The following is a 15,132-nucleotide window of genomic DNA, read 5'->3' as shown; positions in this document are numbered from 1 at the left end:
GGACGGACAGACAGACAGACAGACATTCCGGTTCCGTTTTTGCCATTTTGGCTCCGGAACCCTAAAAATGCTTTACTTGCTTTATAGAAATAAAGTTAACCACAGAGTCATTACATTAGTCATGTTTCCTTTGAATTAGGGCTGCCATCCGTCCGGGTTTCCCCGGATTTGTCCTAGTTTAGAGGGCGTCCGGGAAACGTCCGGGCAGGGTTTCATTTGTAGTCCGGGTTTAAAAATATTTTTAAGTTTTAGACCAATGCAATTAGAATTTTTCGAAGAATTAATTTCCAGCAAGCTTTAAATCGTTTTCGGATCTTAGAATTATTATACTTGACCAAGCCTAAGTTGACATTTTTGTGCTCCGAAATCCGGGGTTTTCCCGCGTCTTGTCCTGGTAGCCAAATTTTAGAGATGGCAGCCCTACTTTGAATGAACTTTAAGCAAAAGCCAAGCACCATACACACCAAAGCATACAAAAATAGAAAAAGTTAGCCTAGTTACGGTACGCCACTACTCGGCGCTGCTTTTCTATAAGTAGATTTTTGCTCAAAACAGCACAAAAACGGAAAAATAATTTATTTGACATTGTTAAAGTAACATACACATTTACATTACGTAGTACCTATTTACATAGCAACATAACCTAAAGGTAGGAACTAGACTTTAACAGCGGTTCTCACATTAAGTCGGCCTGTGTCGTGAGAACCCAGGAGATCCTTTAATGGTTGAATAAGTCCAATAATGTTTTAATCCTTTCCTTTCAAAAATCTCATAGCAATGTTTGTTCGAGATTTATTTTATTAGACACAATCCCATCTTAGTTGTAGTTACTTATAAATACTGCGAAACAACTACTATTATGGCCGTGTCTGACATACTTGACAGCAAAAATACTTGGCTTTCAAAATGAATAAGATAAGCAAAGTTATTCGGTGTTAGGTACTGTTTAGCTGGAGGGCTCCGACATTTATCGAAATACTTATCGAGGTTAACAAATGGTTGAAGCGTAGGTACTTCTTAGGGTTCCGCAGCCAAAATGGCATAAACGGAACCCCTATAGTTTCAACATGTGTCCGTCTGTCCGTCCGTCTGCCCGCGGCTTAGCTCAGAGAAATGGCTACAAAGCTGTATTTTTGCATGGATATAGTAGTTTTTTTTTCTCTCCTCTAACCTTATAAGTAGTGTCCTTATAGTGTAGGGCATCTTTGAATAGGTCTTAAAATCGGTTGTGAAAACGATTTTTCGATACAGTGATTCGTTTGTGAAATATTCAACTTTAAAATGCAACTTTTTGTTAAAGTCGATCGTCGAACAAACCTCAACAGCAAGCGCCGCAAACTCAATCCTTGAGTGAAATGGAGTACTTTTCTGACGCATTAAAGTCCATGTTGTCCCTTTTGCCACAAATGGGATTAACGTGATAGTAATGCCCGGTTCACATTATTCCAGTAAAATTCGTGCCAGTACCGATACATTGCGGGGTCACAATCCAAACAGTTACACAAGATCGATAGAGCACCGCAGTGTCATACTACTGGAATGGTTTTACTGGAATAATGTGAACCGGGCATTATGCCAGTAGGTATAGTATGGTATGGGTGCTTTTTTCTCAGTGGAGCCATTGGTAGAGCGGCTTTGGAAGATTTTTTTTCATCCTAATGGGCACAGGTAATGCACAATAAGGAACTTTATTATTTAGTGTTAACTTTGATGCGATTTACTCCTAGGGCTGTACGATGGGTACTGAAGCTAATTGAGAGCGCACTAAATACGAACTTTTCCGATAAAATACGATGGAAAGCCACTATGCACTAATTGCTATTACTTAAGACCAGGGTTTCTTAAACTTTTTGCAGTCACGGACCACGGACCCCTGTCAATTGGATTTTTTTCTAATAAATATGTTTGTTTACAGAGCGCTACTGCGGACCCCTGATACACATGCTTTGGACCCCTAAGGGGTCCGTGGGCCCCACTTTAAGAAACCCTGCTTTAGACTAAGGCTCCGTTTCTACCATAGATGTGCGAGGAAATGAGTTTTTAATGAACCATCCATTAAAGTAAATGTACCTACCTCGCCTCGTTTCGCTCAGCTGTTTCCACTAGAGATGTGCTGTGCGAGGATAGCAAATGATGCGTTTCTATTGGTTCATGAAAAACACATTCCTCGCAACACATCCTCGCACATCTTTGGCGGAAACGTAGCCTTAAAATGTGTCGTGTGGACTCGCCATTAGGAATGGCCAGAATGTTTATAAACAAAATTATTTATGCTCACCTTTAAGCTTGTGTACGGGTGCAGCACGAAATGTCAAGAACTGGGTCGACCTCGAATCGAACACTTAGAGCAGATTTATAAAGATTAGATTGATGACAAATTTGGAATGAATATTTCTACATCGCTTGTTGTGGTATTTATAAATAATAATATCTAACTTATAATTTAACGATATTTATAAGGTAGTAAGGTAGGTACATATAATATAATAATACTAGCGGCCCGGTACGTGCTTCGCTACGTATACAAAAAATGTGATAAATGAAGAACCGCTCTACCGATTTTGTGCAAACTTCACATAAACCATCTACTAAATAGTCCGAACAAAGCCTAAATATTTGGTTTGGATAGGTGAGCCCGTTCTTGAGTTATAAAATTACAACGAAAAGTGGCATTGATTTTTATATATCACGAAAGAATTTCTCATACATTGGACCCAGGCTCTATGATAAGTTGTCTGTTGAGTTGCAGGAGCTGTTAGAAGTGCTGAAAAATCGTAGTATTGCATGTGACCATAATCCTTTGCACTTAGATATAAATAGTTTAAACATCAAAAGTAAGAAGTTTATTTTGGGCTTCTCTTTTTCGGAATTTAACACTTTCTACCAGAATTTATTTCCCTGACTGTATTTGGCTTTCCTCTAAATTTGGTAACAACTAACATATAATTTATATTTACAAATAGTTTATAATTGATGTACTTATTTCTTTACGAAGAGATATACATAATGTAATATATTATTATTATTATTATTATTTTTTTTCAACTAAATTTTTGACACTAACCAAAGCTCAAAAGCGGCGATCGATTGCTCTCTCAGAATGATGACGCTTCTATGTAACTAGCCCTAACACAGGCCTTGGTCTTTTTGGGCTGTTACTGCACACTTGTCTCTAAACGCTTATCTGGATCAGTATCACAATAAGTCTTAATATTAGTGAAATACTAACTGTATCAATGTTGTTGAATGAATAAATAAAATAAAATAAATAAATAAATATATATTGATGATCTATTGATCTATCTAATCAAGTTTCAATCCAAGTGCGTTAGGTTACCTTTACCTACCTAAACCTAATTGAACTACATATTTGTTTACATTGCTCCTTCGCTTCATACGTGCAAGACAACTTCGTCTGTGCGACTCATACTTATATATGGAGAACCCGCCCTATTCGATTTTCACATAAAAACGTCATATTATTCAATAGAATACCTAACTACAAATATTCTTCATTGAACACCACAAATCAATAGTAATAAGTACAGTAACATAACAAAAAATGAAAATAAAATGAGCTAGTTAGTCTCATCGTATTAAAGCTATCTCTTCCAGTTCCAGACAACAATTTAAATACGGAAACAAATACAAACATGCTAAGATATGTGGCGAAAACTACACGCAACAGAAGGACACTTTCGGGAATTCGCGATAAGAAACTTTCGGTGAAATAAAAAGTCGGCGTTTCAATATTCATACTTCCGTTCGTAGGTAGACAGAAATTCGGCCTTTTAACTTCGGTATTACGATGCACGATGCGTACCCGTATCAGTAGGTCTAGCTCGCAATAAAGAATTACTTCAAAACAACAAATCAAAATCACCATTGGCCATGTTTGACGATAAAATAAGCTCAGTTTTGTGCGGACTACACGATCCGATTGATTGAAATTTAAATCAAGGAATACAAATACAAATACAAATACAAATATTTTATTCATATAACATTGTACACGGAATGTTTATAATTAGGCGAAGTAAATCTTTATTCATGTGCGATTAGGTAATGAATTCACAAATGATTTGTGGGACAAATTGCATGGTTTATTTATGCAGTCTCCAAGTAGGTAGGTAGGTACTACTACTATATTGTACTGTTCTTTTGCTACAGAGTCGGCCGCATGCGCTTTAGCTTGTTCTTCGTTCGTTTTTAAATGCATCCTCTTTTCTGGTTTCTGTGGAGGAGAGTTCTTTTTAGGTTCACGCAAGTAAGAGCGTGCTAGTGATGAGGGCTAATGACTTTGTGTATTATCTAATCTACATAGTCAATGGTTGCAGACTCCTGCAGTCTGGAGGCCAAGGTGTTAGGCATTAGCCGCAATTTCGCTTTTGCCCAAAGGTGATCTCTTTCCATTAGGATACCCACTTGCTCGTTTGACATCCAGTCGAAAAAAAAGGTTCATTTATAAGGTTCGATTGCATATAACTAATTATATATGTAGGTCCTTGTTGGTATTTTAATTTCATGAAGTCCACTCACCTTTATCATTAAAATATTAAAGCGTAATAAAAAAGAGTCTTAATTACTAAAATAGAAACACCCGACTTGTTGCCGACTTATTGGTTAGGTATTTGGTTCTTTATCAAGGTGAGTTCGAACGGTAGGTAGGTAGTTTCAATTCAAAGATAGAACAATTTGGAATAACGACGTCATGTATTGAAAAGTTTAATGAAAAACACTTTATGAAACTTTTATTTTTAATCATCTATCTAATTTTCTAGATTTTTTACCGTACAACGGCAAAATCAACTAGACACTGGCAATATTGTCCTCCGATGGGCAGAACTATAATAGGTATTAAAAAAACTAAACTTTAAAATTTCTCCCACAAACATAATCCTGCCTACAGTTTACCTATAATACGGCAAGTTAAATTTAAAGCTTGTAAATAGGTACCTATAGGTAAATGCAATGAAAGATATCGATATCAACGCAATAGAAATACTTTAACATTTTCCAATATGAAACAGCAATCGGTCCACGTTCGTAATAAAGCCACGCCCTGCGCCACAAAGTTCTTCCATGTCGCTGGTATTCTCAAAGCGAGGCTGAGCGCAGACAAGGGCTATGTAGAATTTCTTGTAATTTATTGTGGGGTAACACGCACTGGCTGGGTGGACCAGAGACAGGTTTTTGACAAGAAAATGTATGTATTTTACCGTATTTACTTATACTGTTTGCTGACAGTTAATAAAAAAGTAAAAATCATATAAAAACTATACTTAACTATAACTATCTCATTGCATTTTTTTCGGTACTTTCCAAACATCACCATTTTGTTTGACTATCTTTTTGAACGTGATAGCACAACAGTTTTGTATTTAATTTATCTCAAATGCACCTGTGCGTATTTTGCATTCAGAATGTAGGTACTAAGGCTCATAAAACGAAAGTCATAACAATACCTCTCCTTGCAGTCGGGTAAAAATAAAAGTAAACGAAGTCCCTCTCGTGTCGTGCACCGGACCAACTCTGCTCTTCCCCCGAACAGATCCAAAAGGGAACAGCAGCTCTCGGGCACTCGAATAGGTTACCTTACATAATATAAAAAGTAGGTTAATTAAAATATAAAATAAACTATTGTAATCCATTTATTTCCAGCACAATTTGCGCAATGACATTTAGTAACACGGCCGATGCAAGGATCAGGGGGGCTACTAAAAAATTCGAAAATCGAAGTTCGTATCGTACCATCCCTCTCACTCTCATATTAAATAACTAGCTTTTGCCCGCGACTTCGTCCGCGTGGAATAGTAACATTGGGAAGTATTTAATTTATTTAGGATACCTATTCTGCCAATAATAAAACTAGAAACATAGCATAGAAACTTTTACGGTTTACTGAAAATAACCTATTTTATTAAAAAATACAAACCATTTTTTTTTCTTCCACCCATCCATCCATTCATGTTCTTTGGTAAAACATAACTATTTTGCGGGTAGCCACATTTCAGCAATACGACGTGTATTCTACCCTGCCAACACAAAAAGACTAATTCTTTGAAAAGAAACCGAAGAAATGTTTTTAGGGTTCCGTACTTCAAAAGGAAAAAATGGAACCCTTGTAGGATCACTTTGCAGTCCGTCCGTCCGTCTGTCTGGCAAGACCCTTTATCTCGTAAACGCGCGAAGTATAGAGTTGAAATTAAAACCTTAAACTCAGGTCATTAGTCCTGAAAGCTGTGAAAAAATCAAATCTCTAAGTCAAGGCAATCAAAAGCTACAGTCATTAAAAAGGTGTTTCCATACAAATCTCCTTATCAGAAAAAGTTATAGTTTACTTCCGGCTTTCCTAGAAACTTGGAAGTTTGCATAAAAGTAGCTCTTATAGTACAATAAATAACAAAAATCAGAAAATCATAATTTTTCATGTTTGATTGTCTATACCAATTAGCCATCTAAAATGACCCCACATGGCGTACATTTTGCTTATGAGCTTAGAAGGCTCTGCTAACACTGCATCATCCGCTCTGCTTACATCCCCTCGCAGGTAAAATTTTCAAAAACGCTTGAACAAATATCTATTTATTTCTTATAAGTGCCCAAATGGCAGGTTTCTAAAAGAACCATTGATTTATCTTCGACAATGACGACCTTCCATATAGTTTCATCCCCTATTTCACCCTCTCACAGGAAGAATTTTTAAAAACGCGCGAACAAATACTACTTATCTCTTACCACGTGCCCAAATGCCAAGTTTCATAAATAACCATCGATTTATCATCGACAATGACGATCTTCCATATAAACTTTCATCCCCTTTTTCACCCACTCACAGAAAGAATTAAAAAAACGTGCGAACTGATATCTATTTATCAGGTAGCGAAATGGCAAGTTTAATAAATATTCATCAATTTATCTTCAATAATGACGACCTTCCATATAAACTTTCATCCCCTATTTCATCCCCTCACAGGTCGAATTTTCAAAAAAACTAAAACAAATATAGACTTATTTCTTATTTAGTGCCTAAAAGCCAAGTTTCATGGTTTTATCTTCGACAGCGACGAACTTCTCTTTTTCGCGATAAAAGATAGCCTATGTTCTTTCCCAAGGTCTATTCTATCTCTGTACCAAATTTCATCAAAATCGGTTCAGCGGTTGAGACGTGAAAGCGTAACAGACAGACAGACAGACAGAGTTACTGTCGCATTTATAACATTATATAATATAAAGTATGGATGGATATAGTATGGATAGTATGGATACTTATACTCAGCGGTATAAAATTTGGCCCACTCTACACACAAAATCACCTATTACTGCATGCATTTGAGGGCCAGATTTTTGCCGCTCAGTATATAATATATATTAGCATCAGCGGGACGGCAAGATACAAAATTCGAATTTTGTAATTTGTAGTTGTAGCGCAGCAGGGCTACTACGAAACTCGATATTCGGAGTTGGTGTCGTGCGGTTTATACTATTTAATACGAGAGCGAGAGGGAGGGTTTCGAGTTTCGTAGTAGCCCTGCAGGCACGTTCGGGTGCGCTGTGGGCGGGCGCCGTGCGCGTGCGCGTATCTGTTGCGTCAACGCACTAAATACTGCTTTTATCAACGAACAAATCTTAGTTACCTTTGAAAGTTGTATTAGTAGGCATTACTTATCGATGAACACTAATAAAATAAGAATATTTGGTATGGAAATAGTTTAAGATCCTTGAAAAGACTTGGGATAGTTTATAGGTATTCCGGAAAATTGCATACTTTACGCGGGACAGCACCAAACGAAAGCAAAACTTAATCAACAAAGTCGCGGAAAAAGCTAGTACCTAAGTAATATTACTGATAAATGCGAAAGTTTGGGAGTATGTGCGTGTGTGCGTTCGTGTGTGTTTATTAGGTACTTGAAGAAGTACCTAATAAATCCTATCCTAGCATGAAGATGCTATGATAGGATTTATATTTGTATTTTTTAGGCTATACCTATATGTAAAGGCTATGTAAGGGATATTTTACAAGTTTTTATTTATGTACCTACCTGTTTGTTGGGTCAAATCTCGCAAGTTCATTATGATCCATTTCCAGTGCTCGGCTTGACTTGAAATTTTGATATACATGTAAGTTGGATCATAATGCGAGTATACAGTCAACAAAAGGTAGGTACCATCACCATCAGCTGAATATGTGGTCTACCACCCTAAAGTTGACAATCGTTTGCATGTCATAAAACAGGTTACATATTTAAATATCGAAAATTAAAATACCTACCTACGGTTAAAATGTCGATGTTCAAAATATCGAAAATTAAAATTTCGATTGTATCACAATATCGAAAGTTGTTACACCTATGGTAAAAATGTCTAAGATAAAAATGTCGATTCATTAAAATATCGAATGAGTAAAAATATCGATAGTCAATATATCTAAGTTATAAATGTCAACATATTTGAATGTCGAAAATTAAAATAACGTACATAAAAATCTGCTTTATTTAAGGCCACTGCTTCGGCACACTCGCTACGCTCGCTCGGCTCGTGCGTTGTTGTGGGTGCGTTCTAACCTAAGCGAACCAAATATTTTTGGTAATTCATGTTCAATAGGTTAGGTTAGGTTAGTATTGCGTCAAGGCGCGTCAACTGAGCGGAATAGGAGCTCTGCGAAGCAGAGCTCCGTCGACCCTGTCACGTGATAGTTCATACATAGGATATTCGATACTCTGTACTTCGATATTAATATCTTTCGATGTCACTTTTGTAGATAAATATATTTTCGATATATTGGAAGTAGGTTATTTTAACCATTCGACAATATAAACTTTCGATATTTTGAACATCGACATTTTACCCGTAGGTATTTTAACTTTCGATATTCAAATATGTAACCCATAAATTTATTCAATGAATTATTCTAGTTATTATTTTTAGTAGTTAGTATTTATTTTTTAAATTATTATCATCATCTTTATTTAAATTCATTACTAACATAGTTATAGGATGACATTGTATGACAAAACTATGGATTCTTTGTGATCTGAATTTAACGATCTTTATTTTTATTTTATTTTTATTTATAAAACAATAATGCCAATAATTATACGTGTTAATCAATTTGAAAGTTCGACTATAGCGACATATTCATTTTATAGGAACTTGTTTAAAAATTGATAGACCATTTATTTGGTTGACGGTACCATACCAACGCTTGTATTAAACATGCAATTTATAACTCATAACAGAAACTTATTTAGGTAATTATTTTTCTATACAGCCTATTGGATATATTTATAGGTATCGTTAGATAAGCAGATAGCTGAAACCCGCACCTGCAGCGGATTGGGGCGCTGGACGAAAGTGCCTCGTTGTGCAATGCTGGCAGGTCCGACAATGTCTCGTGTTGTGTGTTTTGATAACAGAAAGGGTACAGCCAGCGACAGCGACATCGCGACCTTAGCTATTTCTTCTATAGGTAAACTTCCGCCGTAAGCATGACCTGCAGTACAACCTTGTCTCAGTAAGCCATCATTGTTTTCATTAAGGAATCCGCTGGGACGTTTATTATGAAAAGGTTCGCCAGGTAGAGCTTAGAGCGGTTTACATATATTTACAATCAAATTATTTTAGACTGCCTATCTATACCCACGGCTTCGTTCGTGTACCTACCTAAACCATTGGATCTAGCAGTCGAAGTAATTTACTCAATCCCCAAAATTTACATCGTGGTCTAATTAATTACGTACCTAGTTACTGCAAAATTTTATGATTCCGGTGAAGTGTCCGGTGCATGTACACCAAGTCATACAACACTGCAAGTCCAGCAAAAAATCGGACGGACGGACGTCTGCAAGCGGCCTTACATTCATAGTCAAAATACCACACACAGGACTTATCGCGCTAACACACACGAGTAATATTTACCTCGTCGTTTCGCAACATCATAGTAGACTGAAGTGTGGGGGTGTCAAGTCTGCCTAGCAGCACGAGTCCTTCGAACTACCCGCACTTGATCACAAATAGTACCGGCACTCGTATCACGAACTACCCGCACTCGGTCATTTTTGATTGAAAATCACGAAAGTTCAAGACGGCCTTACATTTTTGTTGAAATTACCTATTCTAAAATCAAGAGTAGGTAGGTACGTATTTCATTTATTTACATATTATGTATTTATGTATGTATGTAAACTCTATATTGTACAAAAGAAAACGAACAAAATATAACTGACAGACTTTGATATACTTGTACAAAGGCTGACTTATCAGAAATAACATAAATGAAACCCTTTGAAAACCTTTGTTACTTAGGTATTATCAGTTGTTTGACTTGTGTATCTTGATTGTAAATTATAGGCAGGTATGCCAATTAAAACTTTGGCAAAGTTTAAACAGACAGTTATTATAATAATTTAATGGTGAGATATTTTGTATTGGTTTTACGTCTTTTAGAAACTTAAATATATAATGTCATTATAAAAGCTTTGAGCGAGTGGCGGCGCCTGTACTCCGGCAAGTGGGTGCGGTCTGCGTAGTGCAAATTCTACTTTACAAGTACACTTGGCTGCAGTTTGAGCTGAACTTTACAAACGGGGATAAAAATCATAAGTAACTAATATTTATGGGGACGTAATCAAGAACTGCCTATAGCAGCGGCCGTGGTCACGAGTAGACACTCGAAAAAGAAAAAAAAATGTTCAAAACGGTCCCGGCATGCTAGCTGGTTGGACCCTATGTCTTTATCATTTAAGAAATTGCCGCTTGTGAAAAATGGCCAATGTGTTTTTGTTTTTGTATTTACCTCCTGAGACCCGGCGTCAAATGTTTAATGCAAGAGTTTTAAACTTAATGACAATCAAGAAAAGTTGACATTTGATTGGACATTATGTGCAAAATTTTGTACGCGGGGACTTAGGAGGTTGACACAACTATTTACCATCTCTTGTAATTAACTAGGTTGGTACATGTATTGTACTCGTAGTTTCAGTAAATAGTTCAACTATTTAAATTTCGCACATTATAGAGCTTCGGTGACTGACAACATAATAACCAAGATCGTTGGTAACAAGGGGTTTTTATTTTAATTAAATTTTAAGTTAGGTTAATTTGCTATACTATAATGCTAATTCAGAAATTCCTTATGTTTGTCTTATATTTAAATTTATTATTATTATTAATATGGAATGTTTCTTTGATAGCCTTGTTTAAGAAAAGTTATGCACTTACATTAACGGTGCGGCAATTTGGTTTTACTGTCAATATACAGAACAGTTAATTAAAAAGAACATGTAATTATTTATAGTGTGTGCGACGCCTTTGTAAAAGAAAGCATCCAAGAACAAACTGATTACTTCGCACAAACACGTACAAATGGTGTTGACTGTACATAGATCTATTAACAGTGCCCGACTATAGGCGCGTACGAATACCAATTGCAAGTCATTGTTCATCTGGCTACGTTTACGAAACTTTTTTTAAATCAGCTCATACACAGGCACTGATATACCTACTATTGATATTTGGCAAGTCATTAGTTTAGCGTTTTTACAAGCCTAATTAAAGTTTAGTTTCGTAACGTAAGTAGCTCGAAGAATGTGCTGTTGCCGCCAGTTTATTAGTAGTACCTAGTACCTACCTAGTATAGGGTTCTCCTACTTATATGTTCCTAATTGGAAGGAAGACTTACAATATACCTAAATAAATAAATGGTTACTATTTTTTAACAGTTCAGTACCCAAAGCGTGCCAACGGGATCCTACTTACAAGTGGCGTGGAATAAATAATTTCGTTAGGCAACACAAAGTGTGAGAGAAGCGTCAGTTAGGTGTATGTATTCGGATGCAACACCTTGCTGTTAGTGTACACAATCTTTGCCATAATTATTATCGTCACCGGCGTCACGTACAACAAAAAAACTTAAATTTAAAAAACCCCCCGACACCCAAAAACGCCTGAAATAAAAACGCCGCCAAAAAAGAAATTACTAAGAAAAATATTACTTCATTTTTTCGTTATGGCTAGGGAACCCTAGTTTGGGCGTGTCCGACACGCTCTTGGCCGGTTTTCGAAATGTAGATATGTGCGAGATTACATTTGAAATTTACCTACCATGAGCAGTAGGTACGGTGAAGAAAGACATCGCGTGGAACCTACACACGCTTGTTAATAAATTCAGTAGTGTGCGGAGCCGCACTGGAAAGGAGGCCTGTGCACTGCAGTGGGACGTAAATAGGCCGAGACGATGACATAGGCGTGCATTGGGTCGATTCAAGAGTTGGTAGCCTGTTAGCTTGCGCCACGGCAGAGCCAGTAGGGCCGTATTTCACCTATTAGAAGCCCTAGGCACAACATGCTGCATTCGGTAAGCCTGAGCAAGAGTTGAGTAGCTATCGGTTATCGATTGGTAATGGGGTAGGGACTTGGGGGCCCCAACCCATCGTGGGGCCCTGGGCACGTGCCCAGTGTGCCCAGTGGAGAAGAGGAGCCTGGGCAGAGCGCCACCTCCCCACACCTGCTTACACTGTTTCCAATTCAATGCAAGTCAATTATGATGTCCACGTTCCAGTCAGTCAATATCTGAACACCATTTCGGTTTCACGTAACGGATACACGCAACAGTAGATCACAAGAAGCGGGCGGCGGTTTTGCGGTTTCATCCAATAGTTGTATTGCATAGCTGTCTGTCCTTCGAACGCTTTCTCGGGGTAATGACATTCACCTTGAAGGGAATGAAGGTGGTTCAAGGTAGCAGAGGGCAATCGAGTGTGAACTGTGAAGCTTTGAGTTTGGTTTAAAAATTAAAGTAGATGGATACAGGCTTCTACACTAGGCGCAGCCTGTCTTGTAGGTAGTCCCTACCATTGGAGATAACCTGGTAGGGATAGGTGGAACAGGAGATCAATTCGAGAGTGAAGTAAAAAGTCGAAAATATGTTTTAGAGCGGGTTCTGGAGGGAGTTGTGTATGCAAAATTAGAGGACCGCATTCTGTGAATAGTTTTGAACTTAGAAAAGCTTGCAAATTATGATTCTGAATGTTGCCAGGACATCATGTAAATGGACTGAAAAATGCTTTTAAAGCATTTTTAAAAGCATTTTTCAGTCCATTTACATGATGTCCTGGCAACATTCAGAATCATAATTTGCAAGCTAATAATTATTTTCCTGATAATATCCCATTTGTACAAGCTTTCATTTAACTGGCATTGTACTCGTATATATACTAGAAGTGACACGCCCGACATAGGGTTCCGTAGCCATTACGAAAAAATTAAGTAATCATTTTCTAAGGATTTCGTATTTTGTACGGAATATTCCCCGTTTAGGTATATTTCATACATTAGGCTGCTATTTACTCTTAAACTACCTACTAATAATTCTCAAGAAAACTTACAGTCAGCAAAAAGCTTTCCTTGTAAGTTTTTTATACTACTACCACCTTGAACTTTTTCAAAAATTTATCAACTGACTCGGTATATGTATAGGGGGGTGGGTGGACGCTCGCTTTTAATGAAAATTTGCACTTGAATATTTTGCAAACAAATCACTAAATCGAAAAATCGTTTTAGCAACCTTGTAATGGTTTTTAAATACCTATTCAACGATACCCCACACTACAAGGTTGGATGAGAAAAAAAAATCATACCCAATTTACGTCTATGGGAGGTAATCTAAAAAAAAAAATATTTTTTATTGTACCATTTTGTCGGCATAGTTTACATATATATTCCCCCTGAGCAAAGCCGCGGACGGACAGACAGACAGACATGGCGAAACTGTAAGGGTTCCGTTTTTGCCATTTTGGCTACGGAACCCTAAAAATGGACCACCGGATCTCCTGGCAACATTCAGAATCATAATTTGAAAGCTTTTCTGAGTTCAAAACTATTCACAGAATGCGGTCTCCTAATTTTGCATAGGTACGCAACTTCCGTTGGCGCATGCTCTATTTAGGAATGACAATATTTGAGCGGGTAAACTTTAGGTACTCAACAGGGTGAAATTTTGTACGCGATACAAAGTTATGTTTCAAGCTCAGATAACGTTGAACAATATAATGCATTAACTCATTTGTTGAAATTAGCTTGATAACATTTGCGGTTTCCGTACATTGAGTTCGTGGTTTAATTTCAAAAATGTACGGAAACTGCTAATTTAATTAGACTAATTTCAAGAAGTAACTTTATGCATTTTATTTTTGGGTATTAACTGAACTTGAAACACTAATTTTGTATCCCTCCTCCTCCCCCCTTCCCCTTCTTATGTGAGATTTTATATCGCTTTGTTCGCAGATATCCATCATCATCATGTTAGAAATCACACACTTCGACCTTAAAATCTTACATAAAAATAGCTTAGCTCCCCCGTCCCCCTGAGATTTGGCCTGCACGCATCGCACGTAATGAATGGATTATAAGTGGGAAAAAAGTCCCAGTAGACCGCATTTGACTGTCGCGGACTATGTAATGTAATGTACACGTTACTCAGGGAATATGGTCAGTGAACTGTTGCGTTTTCTTTCCTACTCGCTGGAAAAATGAACAAAGTAGTACCTAGTGATTATAAAGGGAACATCTCTCTCATTTAGGTACCTGAAGCTTTATAAACAATAGATTACCTCTTACGGATTAGGAAGTTACTAAAGCGGAAACTCGACTTAATTTGCAATAAGTTTGATAACAGTTTATGCCGTGATCTAAATCATGTCTAATCCAATTAATGCTGCTCGCGGCGCGCGCCGGTGCGCGACGCACGCGGCGTCGATCAATATTTGCAGATGGTGTTGATCAAGCCAGCGGACTCGACGAAGGTTCTAAGAGTTGACAATTAAAAAAAGTTGATTTCAGGAATAAATAATAGTCGACTAAAGACTTAAATGTTTACTATGAGCTTTTATTGCATGAAGAAACACATCGTGCGGAACCTTTTTTGGGGTTCCGGAGCCAAAATTTATATAAATAAATTTTATTTAGTTCTAATAACATTACATCTATCATTACAGTTACCCAATACGATAGAGTAGCAAGCACCTTATATTTAAAGTATATACTTAATTTACAAATATATATAGGTACCTACTTACTATTAATAACATAAAACAAATAAAGTTACTTTTGTGAATTCACTGAGCGAACAACAAA

The sequence above is a fragment of the Choristoneura fumiferana genome, chromosome 9 (assembly GCF_025370935.1).
Source record: "Choristoneura fumiferana chromosome 9, NRCan_CFum_1, whole genome shotgun sequence".
NCBI lineage: Eukaryota > Metazoa > Arthropoda > Insecta > Lepidoptera > Tortricidae > Choristoneura > Choristoneura fumiferana.
Note: the sequence above shows the minus strand (reverse complement) of the source record.